The 22,247-nt window shown below is 42.9% G+C and overlaps 1 protein-coding gene and 1 non-coding gene across 4 annotated transcripts in view; one reads left to right on the top strand and one right to left on the bottom strand.

The window, feature by feature from the left end:
• The window catches only part of cdc42se2 (CDC42 small effector 2), a 156,944-nt gene that overhangs the window by 92,830 nt on the left and 41,867 nt on the right, over positions 1 to 22,247 (bottom strand). The gene's annotated exons all lie outside the window — the stretch shown is intronic.
• LOC144592520 (U6 spliceosomal RNA) lies at positions 13,570 to 13,677 on the top strand. Its single transcript, XR_013547144.1, has one exon. It is a non-coding gene; the product is annotated as a U6 spliceosomal RNA (small nuclear RNA).

Genomic DNA, 22,247 nt, shown 5'->3' with positions numbered 1-22,247 from the left:
ACACAAATATCTACAGGCATGCGCGCACACACATGCACAAGCACAAGCATAGTGCAAGGTAAAGCCAGCAAAGTCCGATCAAGGATAGTCCGGGTCACCAAAGAGGTAGATAGTAGGTCAGCACTGCTCTCAGCTGCACATGCATACACAGGCACGCACACACAGATTTGGTTCCTAACTCTTAAATAGAAATAAAAAGGGTAAAAATAGAATATTGTGTTAGGTAGACAGCTTCAAACCAGTGGCTGAAAAGTGGACAGATTTTTAGTTACCAAAAAAATGGAAATGTTCACACGATCAAACTCTTGTTTTTCACATCTTCTATCCCAATCTAGAGGTCAAGGAAAGAGCGTTCACGTCGCGGCCCTGGTTCCACCAATTTTTCCACCACTACACACAAGTACAAGGTGCGCAAGACGCCATTGAATGCAGATGCCGAGAAGAATGTTCAACTCTAGCTGAACAGTTTCTAATCTTGTGATGTGGACTCGATAAGAAGATCCCAATGTAAGTACCCACTGTGAAAAGGTTTTCAGTTTAATGGCTTGGCTTTGGAGATACATATGGAGTGAAAATGTTGCGAAAGCTGAACTTTAGTTGCCACTTAACCAACAAATGTCAAATACAATGTTTTATTAATATGTCAAAAGTGTTCCCAGGTCTGCTGAGATACAATGAAGACAAAAAGGTATAGAAGTGTGAAAACAAAGATTCAAGGACAGTTTCCTCCCAGCTGATATCAGGCAACTGAATCATCTTACCACAACCAGAGAGCAGTGTTGAATGACGATCTACCTCCATGGTGAGACCCTCCGACTATCCTTGATCGGACTTTGCTGGCTTTTCCTTGCACTAAACGTTAATTTCCTTATCATGTATCTATACACTGTAAATAACTCGTTTGTAATCATGTATTGTCTTTCTGCTGACTGGCTGGCACGTAACAAAAGCTTTTCACTGGACCTCGGTACACGTGACAATAAACTAAACTGAACAAATGTATAGATGAATATTTAGCAGAGTGCATTATGTTCACAAAAAAACATTCTGTGAAATATGAAGAGAATGGACATGCAGGATGTGGAAAACAGAAGAAATCTGTGAAAATCAGAAACACGTCAGATTGTGTCCTGTTTTACAATAATGGGCACACCTCACAAGGAGACAGCAGCAGAAATTGGAGAAATCTACTGTGATGTTGTTCATCAATCAGGTTACGTTACTCTGGACTGCGGTCACAAAACGCAGCCAATTTTTTAAAATAGATTCAGAACTTGCAAGAACCATCTGGACGGACTTATCACTGCGAATATTTTGGCACCGGAATAGCAAGAACTTTTCCCTGATGATCTTGACTATCAGAGCTTTTCAGCAGGATTAGATGCTTCCGATAAGAGGACATAGAACATTTTCCCAGTAATTTTGTGTTTTTTTTCCAATGCACAAGAAGTTAAACATAGCTTTCGTGATCTTTTTCAACGATAAGAGTAAGATGAGAGAACATTGCTCTCAGCATTTCAAGTGTAATTGAAGAATCTAATGTAAACTGTTCACCACCTAATGCAGTTGATTTTGCATGTGTCAAATTTGGGAAAAACTGAAAAAATTGAAATCAATGAATGATGGAATGGTTGACGTCGGATATGAATATGTATTTTACGACAAAAGTCCATGAGTTTTGACATTAAAGATCCTGAAAAAACTTAGTGAATGGTCTTCCTCTGGGAAATGGACAAATTCTCTATGTTCATTCTTTACATTTATAATTTTTTAGTGCAATGAACAATACCAGAAAATTGACTAACTCCTCTGCCTACAACAAAGTGAGTCTTACAACACTCTCCTGCATTACAGGCAGATTTCATATCAAAGGAGCTAGAAGGATGTGCCAAGATTGTATGGTAGCATTGAATGAGGATGAACAATGATCTTTCTGGGAGTATTTTTGTTTCATTCAAAGAATGGAGGGTAATGTTGACAGCTGAACTAATTAGATTGCACCATGAAAGAGATGGAAAGAAGGCCAGTTCTGTGAAAGACTAGCTCAGGCTACTTTTTACAATGTTCTTACGCCCAAGGTGAAAATTAGTGGAAGGAATTGAAGCATTGGCAAGATGCTTGAGAAGTCATACCATTTCAAGATGCTTGAGAAGTCATACCATTTCAAGATGCTTGAGAAGTCAGACCATTTCAAGATGCTTGAGAAGTCATACCATTTCAAGACGACGGGACACAAAGTGCTGGAGTAACTCAGCAGTCAGGCATCATCTCCGGAGAACATGAATAGTTGATGTTTTGGGTCCGGACCCTTCTTCAGAAGCTCTCCCATCCATATTCTCCAGAGATGCTGCCTGACCCGCTGAGTTACTCCAACACTTTGTAGCTTTTTGTGTAAACCAGCATCTGCAGTTCCTTGTTTATACCATTTCAAGTCATCTACTTTCCAAATGAAGGTCGATCCTCACTGGACAATCAAGTAAAATGTTCTGACCGTGAGAAGTTGGCTGCTGGCTCTTTGTATCAAGACTGATTTTGGCAACTCAAATAACTGCATTTTACAGCAAGTGCGGGAAGAGATTTTTTCACAAGAGCAAAACAAGTAAACTAAAGATGGGTGGAATTTTAGTGACAAGAAATAGGAAGTAGTGACATGGCTAAACTTTAGACTTTTATACTTTCTATTATAATCGCAGGTGGTCACTGTAAAAAGGGTTTTCTGATTAATGACTCCGATTTGGAACAAAGAAACAGAGTGAGTGGAAGTGGAGATGTAAAGAAATGCAGATGCTGGAATCTTGAACAAAACACACAAGGCGGTGGAGGAACTCAGTGGGTCAGGCCGCAACTGTGGAGGGAATGGACAAACGACTTTTTGTTCAGGACCTTGCTTCAGATTGAGGGATTGAGTGAGTGTCATGACAGCAGACGGACAAGTACATCTCAACTATCATATGTGAATTGCTGAGTTTTATTAATACATTAAAAAGTCCCTGTTGTTGTTGAAACCAGCAAAAAGCCAACGTAAGTGCAGATGAAGGAAGAAACTGTAGCCAGTGGTATTCCGCTACAGGACAGCCACCCTCTAAAGTATGGCAAAGTCAAAGCTAATCAATGCATTATTACTATACAAGATTTTCCAGATTATGCTTTTATGCTATTAAATCTTTCCCCTCTCAAACTTGAATTGTGAAACTAGTGCTTATTTTGTAAACAAAAAGGTGCCGGTATGCATGTAACAGTTCACGCATCTTCATTGGTTGCTATACATCGATCTAGATATTAACTCTTTAAATGTAAAACACGCCGTATCAGCAAGTACCACCACAAAAAGCATTATAATTCATATCCTTATTTTCACTGCAGTCACAACCCTGGGTTCTTTGTTCTAACACTGTGCAGACCAGTCGTTAATGCCACCAAATCACACAATGAAACCTCACAGAAATGATCCAAATGGAATTGATAAACCTAGCTGGCAACCCTACATCCACCCTGCATCAACACTGCATCAACCCTACATCCACCCTACATCCACCCTACATCCACCCTACATCAACCCTACATCAACCCTACATCAACCCTACATCCACCCTACATCCACCCTACATCCACCCTACATCCACCCTACATCCACCCTACATCCACCCTACATCCACCCTACATCCACCCTGCATCAACCCAACTTACTCCACTTCCTTCTCACAGAACGAGAACTTGAGTATTGGCAATGGAGTCTTCAAACTTCTGACAGACACATTTGACCAACTTTAACACTTATGATGCGAATTTTGTCCATTGTTAGACCTTAGTAAAGTCAGAGAGGAAACATTAATTGAATGTTGCACAACAGTAAACTGGAAAGGTGGATTGAGATATTACTATAGGTTCTATTTTATTATCACCTTTGAATTTAGTCCTTGCGGTCTTGCTGGCTTTACCTTGCACTAAACGATCTTCCCTTATCATGCATCTATACACTGTAAATGGATCGCTTGTAATCATGTATTGTCTTTCTGCTAACTGGTTAGCACGCAACAAAAAGCTTTTCACTGTCGGTACACATGACAACAAACTAAACTGAAACTAGTGTTGCATCAAATTCAGCCTTCACGTCAACAGGAACTCAAGTGTGATTGCTTTAATCTATATCCATAGAAGGGATGATTTCACCCAGCTAACCTGCTAACAGTAATCCCTGACCAAAAAAGCATTTATTGCAAGAGCATGAAAAATGTTGAGTGTACTCAGAAGCTGGCTGTTTTCCAACACCTCCCAAAGCACAATAACCCAATTGCTCACAGTGCTGGCTGAATATGCAGGAAATGCTTTGTAAACAAGATCCATATCATACCAAATCCAGGTTTCATTTGATAGTGACTGCTCACATTGCTTCAGTCACAAAAGGAAACACAGTTGCATGGCAAAATAAATAAATATGTTTATTTAAAAGGAAGAAACTGCAAACACTCCTAGTTCCGTGGCTCATACAAAATATAGAAACTTGGCATGCGCCAGAAAGCTGAGATTTTACATCTGGGCATGAACCAGCCAAGTGGGGAAGCACCACAGTCTAAGGTCCTTCTGCTGCTGGACTTTGAGGGGCTGAGTCAGGTGGGGACAACTGAAGGGGGGTATCACCCCGGGGAACCACATGAGTGGCAATGGTGTTAAGTACAAAATAAATGCTAACTGTGCAGAAAACCAACAACACTGAATGTATAGTCCAACAGTAAGAGTGTATTCAGAGCTTTGCAATGTTTTCTTTTGTGTGCATACTTTTTTTAATGAATAAAGTTTACTTTATTAGGAAATAGAAAATATCCTTCCCACCAGGCAAAACCTGCCAGCACAGGCACATTCCTGGGACCAGCAAATAGCAGTTTCATTATTGATTCAGCAAATAGCAGTTTCATTATTGATTTATTTGTTTTTTTAATGACAGCAGATGGTGATACTACCATTCCCAGTCAGGATGGAGATAATTAAATCATTCTACAAGCAATCACACGTGGAGACCTTACTGTAAGAAGTGACTGAAAATACTTTCACAGGCTGAATTTGTCTTGCACAATTATTCCACACTCACTGTAACTTGCAAGGGGAATAGTCATGGTTTTATGCGGAGAAAGTTGACTAATTTTGTCCATGCGTTTTGCTGCTGCCAACTCTTATTCAATAGACTCCAAAAGAGATGTGTTTCCAGTAAAGTACATAGTTTACTGGATGACCTGCCTGCACTAGCTCACTGTCTGCCCCAGTGGTCTGAGTGAAGAAGGGTTTCGACCCAGAACGTCACCCATTCCTTCTCTCTAGAGACGCTGCCTGTTCCATCTGAGTTACTCCAGCTTTTTGTGTCTATCTTTGGCTGAGTGAACACCCTGGATTGAAAATAACCAGCTAAAATCCTCTCATTGGGCCTTCTCTGCCCTGGACATCCTCCAACAACAAGGAGACAAGTATTCATAGAGGTGGGTCAGGGCAGTGGAAGTAATTTTCCTGAAACTTCCATTTTCAAAACGGAACAGTCAAAAAATATGAATCTAATTGGCAAACAATGAATCTGCTTATTGGAAAGATAACACAGCATCTGCCAAAATAATCAATATTTTATTTAGAAACAAAGAACTTCAGATGCTGGTTAGTACACAAAAGGACACAAAGTGCTGGAGTAACTCGGCAAGTCATGCAGCATCTTTGAAGAACATGGGTAGGTGACGTTTTGGATCGAGACCCTTCATCTCACCAGAATGTGCTAATGTATCGATCAATTCTTTTTATTTGTGCAAAGCTATTGTTTCATTTAGTTATTTGAAATTTAATTCAATTTTACATTTAACTTCTTGGTACAATTCATGGAGTGGATTCAGTAGGTAAAGATCACAAAAGGTTAATAACCAAACTGAATAACACCCGTTAATCAAACCACAAGTTAATTCTTTAAAATTCTTTAAAAGTTAAAGTTAATTCAGTCTGAAGAAGGGTCTCGACTCGAAACATCACCCATTCCTTCTCTCCTGAGATGCTGCCTGACCTGCTGAATTACTCCAGCATTTTGTGAATAAATACCTTCGATTTGTACCAGCATCTGCAGTTATTTTCTTACAAGTTAATTCTTGATGCACAGACTTCATACCAAGAAAAACTGAGGTCTTACAAAGGTTCAGCTGGTTAAGGCAATGACTAACTGAACAACCGAACCAGAACAACAATGTTAGCAAGACCAAGGTGCTGCTTGTTGACTTCTGGGGGTGTAAGTTGTGGATCCATGTAACCTGTTGTCAACAACTTCAAGTTCCTGGGCGTGTGAAGCTCTGAAAATATGTCCTGGGCCCAGCCAGCACTTTGATGCAACCACAAAGAAACCATGACTTCCTTAAAATTGAGGAGGGTTTGTATATGGCCAAATACTGCATCAAACCTCTACAGGTGTACTGTAGAGAGCATACTGACAGGTTGAGTCACAGCCTAGTTTGTTAACTCAAACATCCAGAAGCAAAGAATGTTGTAATAAGTGGTGCACATTGCTGATCTCCCACCGTCAAAAGGATCTTTTGGAGGCGCTGCCTCAAAATGGCAGGTAATATCATCGAAGACCCACATCGCCCTGGCCACGCTCTCATCTTACTGCTATCATCAGGAAGAAGGTATTAGACACTGCAAACATCTTCTTCCCAGCAACCCGAGGCTCTTGAACACCACACAACACTAACCACAACACTAACTCACCAAACATGATCAGCTATGGGTTTGTTTTGGTTGCACTGTGGACTTTGGTTTTGCACTATTATGACATGGTTGCATAGTATTACTGATTATTAAGTTAAAGCATTATTAGGCATTGTATATTTATTGTGTGTTATTATGTTAGTGGACCTGCAAGGCTGCAGCAAGTGATAATTTCATTGTTCTATTGCTGGTACAAAAGACAATGAAAAATTCTTGACTCTTCAAGCACGGACAATCCTATGATCAATTCTTAGTCAATGCTGAGGGGACCGGCTAGGTAATACCTGCAGCTTCACTCACTTCTGACGAAATTAGTCAGGATCCACGCTCTCACCTGGTATCCAAAGTCCTTGGATACAGAATTCATGACCATCGATATTCAGAGGAAGAGATGTTTCTGCTACTTCCAATGACGTGACATTCAGGTTTATTTAGCTGAAATTCTGGAAGAATTTTCAGAAGAATCTCTGGTTTCAATAGGATTGGACTGTCATCAGACATAAAAGAGAACTGACCATTGTAATCGAGCTTTAACCATTTTATAGTCCATGGATGTATTTCGGAAGGAGTGACATGGTGACAGGAGGAAGGAGCAGGATATGGGCTGAGCGCAAGTTAATCAGGGACAGATCTCACAATAGTTGTGGAAACTCGCTGCTTCCTTATGAGGCTGCAAGGATCACAGCAGCTGTCTGACTTGGTCAACGGTGCTTTATTTGTCACATGTGCAACTGCACAGTAAAATTATTTTTGCAAATATTACACATGCAGGCGCCGCCATTTTTGGTGCCACTATTCAAAAGTCCGGACAGCTGATGCGCTCGATGTACTGGAGCAGGTTACTGGATCTACTGTGAACCGATATCACTCTTCTCGTCCAGCCATACTTGTGTCTCGGGGGCACCTCTTGCATCTGACCAGGAAGACACTGGAGGCGTTACCCTCCTACCGACCCTTGCTCCTCGCTTCTGCTGTCTCCAGCTCCCCACCAGTTCCGCCATCTGATGAGTCTTCAGGCGGATTACCGGTCCTGCCGACCAACAGGCCTTCATGCGGGTCCCACTTGTGCAAATGTGCCTGAGCCGGTTCCTTGCTACAGCAGCATTCAATGGTAAAATGTGCACAAATATTGAGCCACGGTCTGGAAGGCAACATCACATCCTGCCATTTGCAGCTTAATGATGCAAGGTGGTACCCAATACAGGCTGCAATGACTAGGTGATCATGACTCTGTCTATCATTCAAACCTTCCACCATCACTCCTCATTTGCCCAGCAGATCTTGGACATGGGGAGAGGGGAGGAGATTTTGAGTGCTGCTCAATATATGATACTGTAACAGTTGGTGCCAAGAGAAATTGCATTTGTGCTTTCCAGTGTGTAGAGAGGAGAAAATAAAGAATAAAGGTAGAAAATTAAAACAGGGAAGTCAGTGCAACTTGTTACAATGATGGAAGTGAAATTGCAAAATGCAACACCAGACCGTTAACTTCTGCCAAATCTCTTGAAGAAGGGTTTTGCTATGACATTGGAGATTGAACAGTTTCTTTGGATGCAGTACAAACACGAGACAGACAGGATGCAATCTGCAAAGAAAACCAAACTGATGACATCTGTGCAACAGCTGTTTAGGCCTTGGGAACAAATCAACCTGTGAGTAGCCCGAGGACAATGAAACGTGAACATAACCACCATCTCAGTGTCTGGCAGATCCTGCCAAAGGATCGCAGCTTCTGAAGTTTGTTCCAGACTGAAGACACTTTTGTTAAAAAAGTCAAACTTTTTCTTTCTGAACTCCAGATGGATCTGCAAGTGGGATTCAGAAGTGACTCCCTGCAAAAACTAACCAAGGCTAACCCCTCATCAGAGTAAATGCAAAACAGATGCAATTCTACAAAGATATTGATTTTTTTTAAAATTATGCAATTAAACTAGAACTCTGTAAAGTAAATACAAAGGGTCTTTTGCAGCCAACAGGAAGGTCAGCCTACTACGACCACACTCAGACACAATAAGGTGATCTGCATGGTCACAAGTTACAGCAAGAGCAGGATTGTCATCAACTGCAGTCTTGAGTTTGGTTCTGATAGCCACAGAACCATGATCCTTCCCCAAAAGATCGTGTCCCTCCCTCAAACTGAAGCTGCAGCAGGAACAGGGACAGAATTGAAAAGGTAAGCTGCATATCGCAATGACAAGCTTCCACAGAATCATACCCTCTCAGGTGAACCCGGATTTCAGTATGAAGAGCCCGCACCACATGGGCATTGTCTCAATTTGAATTTGAACAAAATGATCTGGTGAAGGTGTTCTCACTTCCCTCAACTGGCACTTACCGCAATGATAAATCTCAGGAAGCAGCTGGTTACAATGCAAATGGCACGCAAGTTCACAAAGGAAAGTTTATGAAAGTGTTCTAAAAAGTAACACTTAACGGGAGTTTTCAATTCACTTTCAAGCATGCAGGATTTTTGAGGAATTGCCTCGTGCAAAGCTACTGGATAAAATTGGCATTACGCTGCTTGTTTCCTGTACATCTTGTGGTGAGCATTCAATTGCATTATGCCGATATAAACAGTGTATCATAAGATCATAAGACATAGGAGCAGATTTAGGCCATTCAGCCCGTCTAGTATGCTCTGCCATTCGATCATGACTGATCTATTTTTCCCTCTCAACCCCATTCTCCTGCCCTCTCCCCGTAACCTTTGATGCCCTTGCTAATCAAGAACCTTAACAATATCAATACCCAATGACACAGCCTTCTGTGGCAATGAATTCCACAGATTCATCACCCTCTGGCTAAATAAATTCCTCCTCATTCTGAAGGTATGCTCTTTTATTCTGAGGCTGTACCCTCTGGTCCTAGACTCTCCCACTCCTAGAAACATCCTCTCCACAACCACTCTATCTAGGCCTTTCATTATTCGGTAAGTTTCAATGAGATCGCCCCTCATCCTTTCTGAAATCCAGAGAGTACAGACCCAGAGCCATCAAACACTCCTCATACACTAATCTAATCATCTCTAGGATCATTGTCATAACCTCCTCTGGACCCTCTCCAACGCCAGCACATCCTTCCTCAAATATGCATCCCAAATCTCCTCACAATATTCCAAATGTGGCCTGAGAAATGCGAGTTTCATTCAGCAATGCCTGAGGTCTCGGGCACAATGGAAGTAGGCGTGTGAGGTGAACTTTTCACTCTTTTGTAAGGACAATAAGAATCTGTAAAATACCTCATGCCAAGGGAACCAAAAGTTGATTAACATTTAATTCAATGGGGAAATGCCATTTTAAGTGTTAGGAAACTTAACATAAACAGTGACTTGTGGTGGGGTATGTTTTACATCATTGTGTCAAACGTCAGCATAAACATCAAGCTGTTGTTGCATTGGCTGCTTGTGGTACAAACGGCCTGTGAATTTCCCTTTTATCCTCTCTAGGTGACCAGGTCAGTTCCTTTAGCCAAGATCTTAAATTAAGCACTTCAAAAAATTAATGGAATTCCTTAAATCATGACAAAAATTCTTTTCTGTTTACTGAAACCATCTGACGAAGCACAGATAGGGTTAATTTAGTGCTCTTGCTTACAATAGGTGCCGATATACTTAGAAGCCCACGGGCACATTCCTGGCCAGATCCAAGAGCAAATGTTTGGAATGTCCCTGTGTCTGCTCCCCCATTGTAAGAACCAGGAATTGTCTCTTACAATCACCGTTGCCATGGTCTTGCAGATACATTTCAACAATGTATAGTGCTAGACACCAAAGGACAAGGAGGAGGGAGGAGGGGGAAAACTCATGTTGCCAACAATCCCTGCGACTCAATCTGCTCTCCCCCCAATACAGGTTAAATCCAAATAAAACAACTTTGTAATCCCTGGGAACTCAATGGCAAGGCCGCATTAAATCTGGTCATCGAGTATTACTGATTGTTAATTTATTGTATTATTGATTTGTAATATATTTACTTGTTATATTATTACATGAATGGGCCTGTAAAGCTACAGCAAGTAAGAATTTCATTGTTCTGTTCCTGGTACATATGACAAATAAGCTCCCTTGGCCCTGAATATGTGAAGTCTTTGAGAGAATAGGTGCAACAAAAGAGAAAAAAAAAATGATTGAGGAAATATAGAGTTTTAACTGTAATCTTCTTATTGTAAATGTGATATCAATGGTTGGGTACATGGTGAAATCTCTTTTGTTAAGGAAGGGCACTAAGCCAAAGCTAATTAACCTACAAACATGCAAGTTTTTGGAGTGTGGGAGGAAAACGGAGCACCTGGTGGTTAAGCCCAGTAGGCAAGTAGTTTCTAGATTTAAGAGAATGAAAAATAATCACGTTGAAACATTCAAAATTTGTCAGGAACCTAATCCCTGTTTAGATACAGGGATGATGCTTCTTCCAGTTGGGGAAGACTGGAAGCAGGATTGACAATCTTAAAATAAGGGGTCAGCCATTCATCATAGAGTCTCATTGGGATTCCGCATATTGAAGAGAACATGGGATTCCTTGTATATGAACCAAAGCGTTGAAATTTCAACTAATGGGCATGGGGAAGACCACTACCAATCCCATCCTGTAGATAGCTTGGCTCCAATTTTAACTAGTCGCACCTGGAAGCAGCAAGAGCCGAGGGTGTGAGAAGTGAGGCGTCAGCTAAAGTAATTGTATCCCCATTGACAGTGCATCCTTTTGAAAGATACAAAATGAAAACCAAGCCCTTCAACCCACCGAGTCCATGCTGACCCATTTGCATTAGTTCTATGTTATCCCACTTTTACATCCACTCCCTACATACTAGGGGCAATTTACAGAAGGTCAATTAACCTTCTAACCTTCATGACTTTCGGATGTGGGAGGAAGTCAGAACGCGCAAAATAAAAACCCACGCGGTCTCAGGAAGAATGTGCAAACTCCACACAGGCAGCACTCAAGGTCAGGATCGAATCTCGGTCAGTCTCTGGCACCGTACGGCAGCAGTTCAGGCAGCTGTGGCACTGTGTCGCTGGTTTCAGATATGTGGATAGTTTGAAGATATCAGAATGATCCGATTATCAACGCCACTCTACTCTCCACCTAATTAGGAGCCGCTGATGGCCACTAACCGCAGGGAGCCTCTTGCTGATTTAGTGTCAAAGTGTTTCCCCAAGATACTCTGTAGGCCGGGAACAGTCCTCTGAGCATCAGACGGAAACCTTGGGTACTGTGGGGAGATTCCCTTCCTCCAACTACCTGGCCCCATTCACAGCTCCTCAGTCTGCCACTGATTGAGATCTTGGCCCCTCAGCATCCTCCCAACCCTTCCCCCAGCCCCACAGCTCCAAGATCCGAGTTCCCGTCACCTCTAACACACTAACTCCCATTGTCAGTCTCCGTGGATGCCGGCTGCAGCATCCTGATGCTGGTCAAGGGTCCACCATTATAAGATTGGAGGGGCCTCCATGATCCCAGACTTGGTTTAGTTCCACTGTATGTCCATACACACCCTAACTCTTCCCCGTTGATCATGACACCCTGAAGACCCTTGAACATTGACTGTAATGGCAGCTGCTGGATATTTTAATGCAGTGAAAAACCCTGATGCAGTTCCCAATGCATGGATGTTGAGACCAATGGTGGAGAGAAGAGTTGGCTCAACAGAGAACAGGGATTGGGCTACAGTTCAGCCCTGAGACTGCCAATGCCCTTCCTGCTTAGCTAGGGGTGGGAGTAGCTCATGCCTTTTTGACTACCCTGATGGTTCTGCAAACCAAGGCAGAGCAGCTCAGCTACACAAATGGCATCGGGTTTGCATCTCAATCTATGCTGTTAGCTGTGCAGCTAAATGAAGTGTTCTCTCTGGCAATGGGCCCAATCGGAATTCTTGTAGTTTCGTCTGTGAAAAATATAAATGATTAAAAACTTTTCATTCACAGAAATTATGGCTTGTTTCATCTCAGCATAATTGTCAGCAGACTTTGTTCAGTCAATTATGCCCCAGCTTCCAAATGGGGAGGGGGAGGATGGGTTGGCAAGCCGTACGATTTAAATCCAAACATCTTGTGGAATTTGTTCAAATGTGGGGTTTATTTGTACCAAATGTTGTGTCAAATGGAAAGGATCTCTGTATTAACACAGACAGAATCTCTGCGCTGACCCTCCTGTGATGTCAGGGAGGTAATCTTAATGGCAGCTTGAACTTCATTAATGGGCATCTCTAATTCAACGTGCCTGCTGCCATTTCCAAGATGGTGATCAACACTTCATGTTGCTCGTGGCCTCATTATGTGTTTTCAATTGGGAACAGAATTAAACTTAACTAGTGCCACACAGGTTGACCAGTGCTCAGGAACGTCAGCCACCAAGGAGAGGCAGGTGTTTCCACCTCAGGAAGAGAAGTGCTTTATACGGCACTCCTTGCGTGTCAATGGGAACAATGGTGCCCCTTGCAAGCCCCACACTCAACCCTGGAAGGCTCCCCTGTCGCTCTCCTGTCCCTGGTTTGCACAGCCGGCAACCAGCCAGCCTGTCAAGTGGCCAGCTGCCGCTCATGGGCCAAAAGTAAATCATTTATAATGAGGTCCTGCTGGTGAAGTTGGCAGGACCCGCACATCTACTGCACCAGGCTTTCCTCACATCTCAACATTCCCTCGGATCCCAACAAGCCTCAGGGCCTCGAGAGCTGCTGCTTGAGAATGCTGCTGACTTCATTGTTTAGTGCAATGGCTGAACTATTTATTACTCGCCTCTCAAGGGCACAGCTAAACATTTCTTTCATTATATTCCTGCTGATAGCAGTTTTTTAAAAAAACTGTTTCATAAATCTACTTGGCACTTTGGAGGTTGACGTTAAACTCCAGTTTGGTTACTCCACTGGCTTCAAGTTATTGGAACGATGCAGAGAAGATTAGCATGGCCCCTGAGCAAAGATGACATGCAAATTTGTGATGTGCTCCATATTTGGGTTGGCACAGCGGTAGAGTCGCTGCCTTTCAGCACCAGAGACCCAGGTGTGATCCTGACTACGGGTGTTATCTGTACGCAGTTTGTACGTTCTACCCGTGCCCGCATTGGTTTTCTCCAGGAACTCCAGTTTCCTCCCACATTCCAAAGACGTACAGATTTGTAGGTAAATTGGCTTTGGTAAAGATTGTAAATTGCCCTAGCATGCAGGATAGTGTTGGTGTGTGGGGTGATCGCTGGTTGGCATGGACTTCGTGGGCCGAAGGGCCTGTTTCGCGCTATATCTCTAAACTAAACTAAAGCCAAAAAGGGAATGGATAAGATTAACGGGTGAAATGAACTATAAGATGGTTCCCAGTTTGCACCCAGAGCACACGATAGCTTACTGCGAGACTTTAGCAGTGAATGCGGATAACAGTAGCTCACCTTCAAAGTAACTTGAAAGGTGTAAGTCAAAAATGCAAAGAAAATGGAAATAGGTTAGGAACCCGATAATATAATAACTCCAAACTTAATCAGTTTATTGGAAGAGGCACCACGAAAACTTCAGCCACTGAAGTTCAAAGACAGAAATTAGTCATGGTTCTCAATGCAAAACTCTTTCTCAACGCCGTGGTTGGAGTCTACTTGTACTGTCTATTTTGTGGTTAAAAGACAGTAGCCACACGAGATCAGCCATGATCACATTGATTTTTGTGTGGTTCTGACCTTCTGACAAATGAATCTGTCTCAGAACCATTTAACAATTTTCCTGGATGCAGTTGGGCTGATTCCCAGTGAATGCCGTGAGTCCCTAATACAGAGACAGTGAATCACTAGAATGATGAGCGAGTCGTGATCAATGCATGACCACAGGTGAAGGTTGTTAAAGATCGACAATATACTCGGCTCCAGCTGGAAGTAATACAGTACCCGGAATACAAAGTTCGAGAGGTCGATGGTTATCCACCCTGCTGCTGAGCTCAGCGCCTGCACTGGTGCAGTTTCCTGCATTCAAAGGCATTACTGTGCACATGACTGGTGAGCCACATTTCCAATGGTAATGGTAATGGCCTTATACTAATGCTGGAAGTACACAGAGAAATGCTGTCAGTGTGTAAATTGATAATGACCACTTCGGCAGGCAATTATCACATGGTTGCAGCCGTGTGCGATATGAAATAAAGTCATAGAGACAAACAGCATGGAAACAGGCCCTGCTGCCCACTAAATCTGCACCGACCATAAAACATCCATTTACTGGGGCAACTTACAGTGAGTGGGCAGTTAAACTTCCAACCAGCACACCTTTGGGTCGTGGGAGGAGGCTAAGGCACTGGAGAGACCCTCGGATTATCTTTAATCGGACTTTACAGGACTTTATCTTGCGCTGATCGTTATTCCCTTTATCATGTATCTGTACACTGTGGACGGTTCTATTGTAAACATGTATAGTCTTTCCACTGACTGGTTATCACGTAACAAAACGCTTTTCACTGTACCTCAGTTCACGTGACAATAAACTAACCTAAACACAGAGAAGAAACTCACACGTAGAACATGCAAACTCCACACAGACAGTACTGGTGGTCAGGATTGAACTTGTGTCACTGGAGCTGTGGGTGTGCAGTTCTCGCTATACCACTATGCTGCCCCAATTCTCAGCAAGATGGCCATTGTCTTCAGAAGAGAGCATGTGGGAATGGGGAGAGAGGGGGCAGAGAGGATTGTGGGGGAGAGAGGAGGTATATCAAGAGGACTGGAATACAAAAACAGAGATGTAATGCTGAGGCTCTATAAGGCGCTGGTCAGGCCGCATTTGGAGTGCAGTGAGCAAATTTGGGCCACATAACTGAGGAAGGATGTGCTGGCTCTGGAGAGGGTCCAGAGGAGGTTTACAAGAATGATTCCAGGAATGAGTGGGTTAGCATATGATGAGCGTTGGACAGCACTGGGCTTGTACTCACTGGAGTTTAGAAGGTTAAGGGGGGACCTCATTGAAACCTACAGAATAATGAAAGGCATAGAGTGGATGTGGAAAGATAGACACAAAAAGTAACTCAGAGGGACAGGCAGCATCTCTGGAGAGAAGGAATGGGTGACGTTTCGGGTCGAGACCCTTCCTTAGATTCAGATGTGGAAAGGGTGTTTCCACTGGTGGGAGAGTCTAGGACCAGACGTCATAGCCTCAGAATTAAAGGGCACTCTTTTAGAAAGGAGGTGAGGAGGAACTTTTAAGTCAGAGGGTAGTTAATCTGTGGAACTCATTGCCACAGAGGGCTGTGGCCAAGTCAGTGGGTATTTTTAAGGCAGAGATAGACAAATTCTTGATTAGAACGGGTGTCAAGGGTTATGGGGCGAAGGCAGGAAAATGGGAATAGAAGGCAGAGACCACTCGCTATATAAATGCTACCAATTTTATAAGACCTCGCTTCTGTGAACTTCAGTTAGAATTTAAGAACATGAGATACAAGGAGTAAACTAGTTAGCCTCTCAAACCTGGAAAACAAAGATGCAAAGTGGTGGAGTAATTCAGCAAGTTAGGCAGCATCCCTGGAGAACATGGACAGGTGACATTCTGGGTTGAGACCCTTTTTCAAACTGATTGTGAGCGGAGAGGGGAGAAAGCTGGAAGAGGAGGGGCAGGACAAAGCATGGCAGGTAACAGGTGAACACAGGTGGGGGGGGGGGGGCTGATAAGCAGATGGTTGGTCAAAGGCCAGAGATAACAAATAAAGGTGCAAGGCAAATGGATTGAAGAGTTACGAAGTGTGAAGCAGAGGGAAAGAATGTAAGGGGAGGGGGAGGGGGAGGGGAGAGGGAGGGGGAGGGGAGAAATACGTGCGAGTCCAGATCAAACCTGTTATTATCATATCATATCATATCATATATATACAGCCGGAAACAGGCCTTTTCGGCCCTCCAAGTCCGTGCCGCCCAGCGATCCCCGCACATTAACACTATCCTACACCCACTAGGGACAATTTTTTACATTAACCCAGCCAATTAACAGAGTGTCATTCGTTCTAGGCCATTCGGTCCATCAAGTCAACTCTGCCATTCAATCATGGCTGATCTATCTTTCCACTCTCCTGCCTTCGCCCCATAGCTCCTGGCATCCTCAAGAATCTGTCAATCTCTGCCTTAAAAATATCCATTGACGTCCTTCACAGCCTTCTGTGGCAAAGAATTAAACAGATTCACCACCCTCTGACTAAATAAATTTCTTTTTATCTCCTTTTTAAAGGTGCGCCTGTTTAATCCGAGGTCATGTCCTCTGGTCCTTGACTCTCCCACTAGTGGAAACATCCTCTCCGCATCCACTCTATCCAAGCATATGACTATTCGGTAAGTTTCAATTAGGTCCCCCCCCTCATCCTTCTAAACGTCAGCGAGTACAGCCCCAGTGCCTTCAAACACTCCTGCTTGCTCTGCGACTGTTTCTATGGCATTATGACTATGAATAACAGCAACAATTGAATTGAATAGCCTCTCTACTGTTCTTAATGCAAAATCATAGCCTACATGTGTTCCTGGGCAAACCGTGGCCCATTCTAGAGCACGGTTCAGTGCTTTGCAGGTCGCTGTGACAGCAAAATAGTGCGACAAAGCAATGGAAGCTAAACACACTCGTCAATGAGTACTTCTTTGTAGTCCACCATCAAGATAAAAAAATGTGCTGGAAAAAAGATGAAATACAGCACTATTCAAAATCCATTTCTTCTGATGAATTTGGAAAGATTGGTGATCCCCTAGGGAACTGATTCACAGAAGGTTCAACTGTTATGATCATCTTGTGATTTTGGCCTCCTTATTTGTTCTATTACCATCAGTTTAGGAAGATCATGACTCACGTCACATTATCATTCTTAACGAATTCTCCCCCTGCAGATTTTCCATCATGTATAAAGAAAAATATACATTCTGAGCCGAACATTGCTTTACCTAATTGCAACCCTGGGCTATTTGTTATGCCTTAGTGAATCACAGCAGTTGCTGAAGCTTCGCCTCGGTTGCTGTTTTCATGTACGGAAGGATCAAATATCAGTATAATTTCAGTTGCTGTACATCATCTGATCCATATTAAGGCACTAATACATTTTCTCCAATTTCGTTCCCATGTGCCAGGCATTGAGTTTTCTTCAGGTACAATCACAGGCAGCGGTTCATCCATGAGAATCATCTAAGCTCGATGAGCCCTTCACTCAAGACATTATAGATTTCCATTTCATATTTTGTTTGGGCAGCTTACAACCTAGCGGTATGAATATTGATTTCTCTAATTTCAAATAATCCTTGCATTCCCTCTCTCACAGTCTCTCCCCCAGCCGGGTCATCCTGCTAGTCTCACTGTCGTTCTGCTTAGTTCCACTGTTCATATCACCCTCGTTATCACCTTTTCCGCAGCCAACAATGGACCATTGTGGGCTCCATCTTTCCTTGATCATCGGTGCTGGCTTTGATTTATTCTTTTCACACCTTTCATTCATTTGTCCTTTGTACCTTTTCATACCACTTGAATCCCTCTCCCCTGACTCTCAGAGAATGTGCAAACTCTGTACAGACAGCGCCCATAGTCAGGATCGAACCTGGGTCTCTGGTGTTGCAATTGTTGTAAGGCAGCAACTCTCCCGCTGCGCCACTGTGCCACTGTGCCGCCCTACCGTTCTCCTTGTCTTGTTAGCAGACACACAATGATGGAGCTTTATACAGAACTGTAGCGAGCAGAGACCTGTACAGTATATTCGATTTGATTGCTCATTCTGCTAGGCAATAGGGAATGCCCAGGCTTTGAATAAACTGCTGGATACATTGTTGTCATATTGCCAATGGGAAGAAATAACATTAAAATTCTAGTAATTGGAATAATAAATGTCTATATAATTAATGAGAATGCTGTACACTCATTATTACCAAATAAACAAAGAAGGCTCCATTCAAATTTAAAATGTTGAGGTAAATTTACCATCATGTTGAACAATTGTATACAAATTGCTAATAATCATATACAATTTTAACAGTCAGTATTAAATCATTTTGTTTCCTCAAGTGCTCACTGCTCTCCTTGCCTTATTGACAGACACACAATGCTGAGCTATATACAGGACTGCAGATATAAAATAAATTTTAAGTGATACAGTAATATTGTCAATCCTCCCTTCCCCTTCCCTTTCCCCGCCCCTCCACTTCACCAAGGAGAAACAAAAAAGCTTTTTGCTGTTCCTCAGTACATGTGACAATAATAAACTAAACTAAACTATAGCACCACTGAAGAAGAACAGGGGTGTCCCCAATGTCCAGGCCCTCGACTAACATCGGCGTAACGGATTACCTGAGCAACCTGGCACTGCTCAGTGTGGGAGTTGTCTGTGCTGTCACCCTGCCTGGTTTCCTGCATTACTGCAGTGAAAACACTTCACACAAGCAGTGCTTTGTTTGCCACACAGTAATTTGGGACATCGTGAGTTTGTGAAAGTCTGAATGTTTCTAATTTTAAAAAGAATTGTGATGCATCACACACATTCATATCCTTGTAAATGCACATTGGTAGTTAGCTCCAACAAAACGATTGCTAGTGCCACTCCCAATTGCAAAATGAAACCATTCAGGTCAGCATGTGGTGATTGAGCTGCTTCAAGCTGGAGGTTTGAAGAGTGCTCTCAGTCAGGAAACAGTCTGGACTCATACCTCCGATGTCTGTGTAGTGACCCAGCCCGAACATGTGGAAATCTATGTGTTGGAAGGAACTGCAGTTGCTGGTTTACACTGAAGATAGACACAAAATGCTGGAGTAACTCAGTGGGTCTGGGTTAGGCAACATCTCTGGAGTTTGTACGTTCTCCCCCGCGACCTGCGTGGGTTTTCTACGAGTTCTTCGGTTTCCTCCCACACTCCAAAGACGTACAGCTTTGTAGGTTCATTGGCTTGGTAAAAATTGACCCTAGTGTGCGTAGGATAGTGTTAATGTGCGAGGAAAGCTGGTCGGTGCTGACACAGTGGGCCAAAGGGCCCGTTTCCGTGCTATATCTCTAAATTAAACTAAATAGTGAGCACCTGAGGAAACGAAAATCACACCACTCATCAACAAGCTTGTATGCACTTCGGGTACATTTTCCCGATCAGTAACACAAGGAAGATTTGTTAGTTTATCTGCAGATATTTATTGAGTTCATTAGGTATATTAGGATTCCAGTCATATAGCTTTAGCTAGCGTAAAAAATTGCCTCCATTCTAAAGGCACAGAAGACCGAGCAGGACTAAAATTAGATAATGCCTCTGACACTGGCCACATGCCTCATTATATCCACAGAGTGCAAATTGAGATCAATATATTTCACGGTGCCAGCAATATCACTGTCTGATGGTTCAACATTTTCAAAGTCTTGATGACGTGAAGCCAAAAGAGGTGAGGGTCACATCAACTGGACTTTATTTGGAAGGGACATCCCAACTTAAATTTTAAGTGATGGTATATCCTGTCACTTACTTCAAAAAATTTTATATAAACTTTTCCAACAGCTAATTGAAATGGAAAAGCTGAGCATGAAACTAACAGCTTCAAAGAACGAAAACTTGCATTAGTAAAAACAAACACAAGGTTGTTTGTGGACACATGGAACAGCAGATGCTGGATTAAATAAAAGACCGCAAGTGCTGGAGTAACTCAGTGGGACAGACAGCATCTCTGAAGAACATGGATTGGCGACGATTCAGGTCAGGACACTCTTCAACTAACATTCTAACGATTGTTTTGAAGAAGCAACACAATGATAGCTATTCCAAACATCTGCCTGTCTCCATCTCTTTCCAACATTTAAGGCAAGTGTCAGCTCAGTTTAGGCTGCAATAGACTTCAATGAGGTACCTTCAAGTGCTGGGTGCAAGCATGCACAATCCAAGCAATACAGGCAGATTGCTGTTTTGTCAGAGGTGCCACAGAACAGATGACATTTTAAACTTTAGTCCTGCTTATTTATTCAGATAGCCAATAAAGAAAGAAAAAAACAACTCCTGACACCACACATGGAACAACAAGGTTGTTTTCCTGATGTCCTTAACAACACCTTTTTCAATCAACAGCACAAACAGATGTCCAGTCATTTAATGCAGTGCTGTTTATGGAGTCTCGCCATGCTGTAAATGGCTACTACCCTTCTCCACATAGTAGTGTATCTTCAAAAATAATTGCTTTGGGATGCAAGTATCCTTCAACGGAAAATATTTAAATGAATCTGCAAGAGATTGAACCTGAAAAAATTTATTCTTACACAATCTAATCAAGGATGTGAGAATATTTTCCTCCAGTTTTAGTTAGGTTTCAGTGAAGGCATTGTACAGTGAAGCAGTTAGTCTTATGGTTCAAGGTTGCAGATAATTCAGGAAAAGTTCTTTTTTACATTGAGGGTGGTGGGTGCCTGGAACGTGCTGCCGGGGGAAGGTAGTGGAAGCAGATACGATAGTGGCGTTTAGCGGCTTTTGGATGGACACATGCATGTGAAAGGTAGGAGGGGTATGGATCATGTGCAAGAAGATGAATGCAGGCAGATAAGATTAGGTTAGCTAGGCATTACATTCGGCACAGACATTGTGGGCCGAAGGGCCTGTTCCTGCACTATACTGTTGTATGTTCTTTGTCATCTAATCATTAGTCTGGGCTGCATTAGACTATGGATTTTTAATTTAGTTTAGTTTAGAGATACAGCGCAAAAACAGCCCGCGTCAACCAGCGATCCCCTACACAAGCATTATCCTATACACTATGGACTATTTACAATCTTTACCAAAGCCAATTAACCTACAAACCTATGTTTTTGGAATGTAGGGGGAAACCAGAGCATCCAGGGAAAACCCATGTGGTCACATGGAGAATGTGCAAACTCTGTACAGTCAGCACCCACAGTCAGGATCGAACCGGGGTCTCTGGCGCTGTAAGGCAGAACTCTATTGCTACGCCACTGTGGTTTTTTAAGATTTTTTTAGATTTAGAGATACAGCGCAGAAACAGGCCCTTCGGCCCACCGGGTCCGCGCCGCCCAGCGATCCCCGCACACTAACACTATCCTACACCCACTCGGGACAATTTTTACATTTGCCCAGCCAATTAACCTACAAACCTGTATGTCTTTGGAGTGTGGGAGGAAACCGAAGATCTCGGAGAAAACCCACGCAGGTCACGGGGAGAACGTACAAACTCCGTACAGACGGCGCCCGTAGTCAGGATCGAACCTGAGTCTCCGGCGCTGCATTCGCTGTAAGGCAGCAACTCTACCGCTGCGCCACCGTGCCGCTCTGGTTAATCTCGGTTAGATTGCTGCTTTGAGAGTTACTCATGGCCAGAAGACAGAGGAACAGGCAAAGAAAGCAAGGGAAGGCTCCTACTTTTGATTGCTCGTAAGTGACCTTTTCTGGAAAACATGCACATGGATAAATGAATTTGCCTCGTAAAGTAAATGAGTTTCATTGTAAAGCACCTAATGGCAGCACCATCAGCAATGGAGGCTAGCCCCAACCTCGGCCTAACTAATCAACCTCAGCCCCTCTAGTAGCCTCTTCATCTCTTTAATCAAATCGATTCATGTTAAATTAACCCTT

Source organism: Rhinoraja longicauda, chromosome 3 (genome assembly GCF_053455715.1).
Source record: "Rhinoraja longicauda isolate Sanriku21f chromosome 3, sRhiLon1.1, whole genome shotgun sequence".
NCBI classification, from domain to species: Eukaryota; Metazoa; Chordata; class Chondrichthyes; order Rajiformes; family Arhynchobatidae; genus Rhinoraja; species Rhinoraja longicauda.
This window is presented reverse-complemented; position numbering and strand designations above follow the sequence as displayed.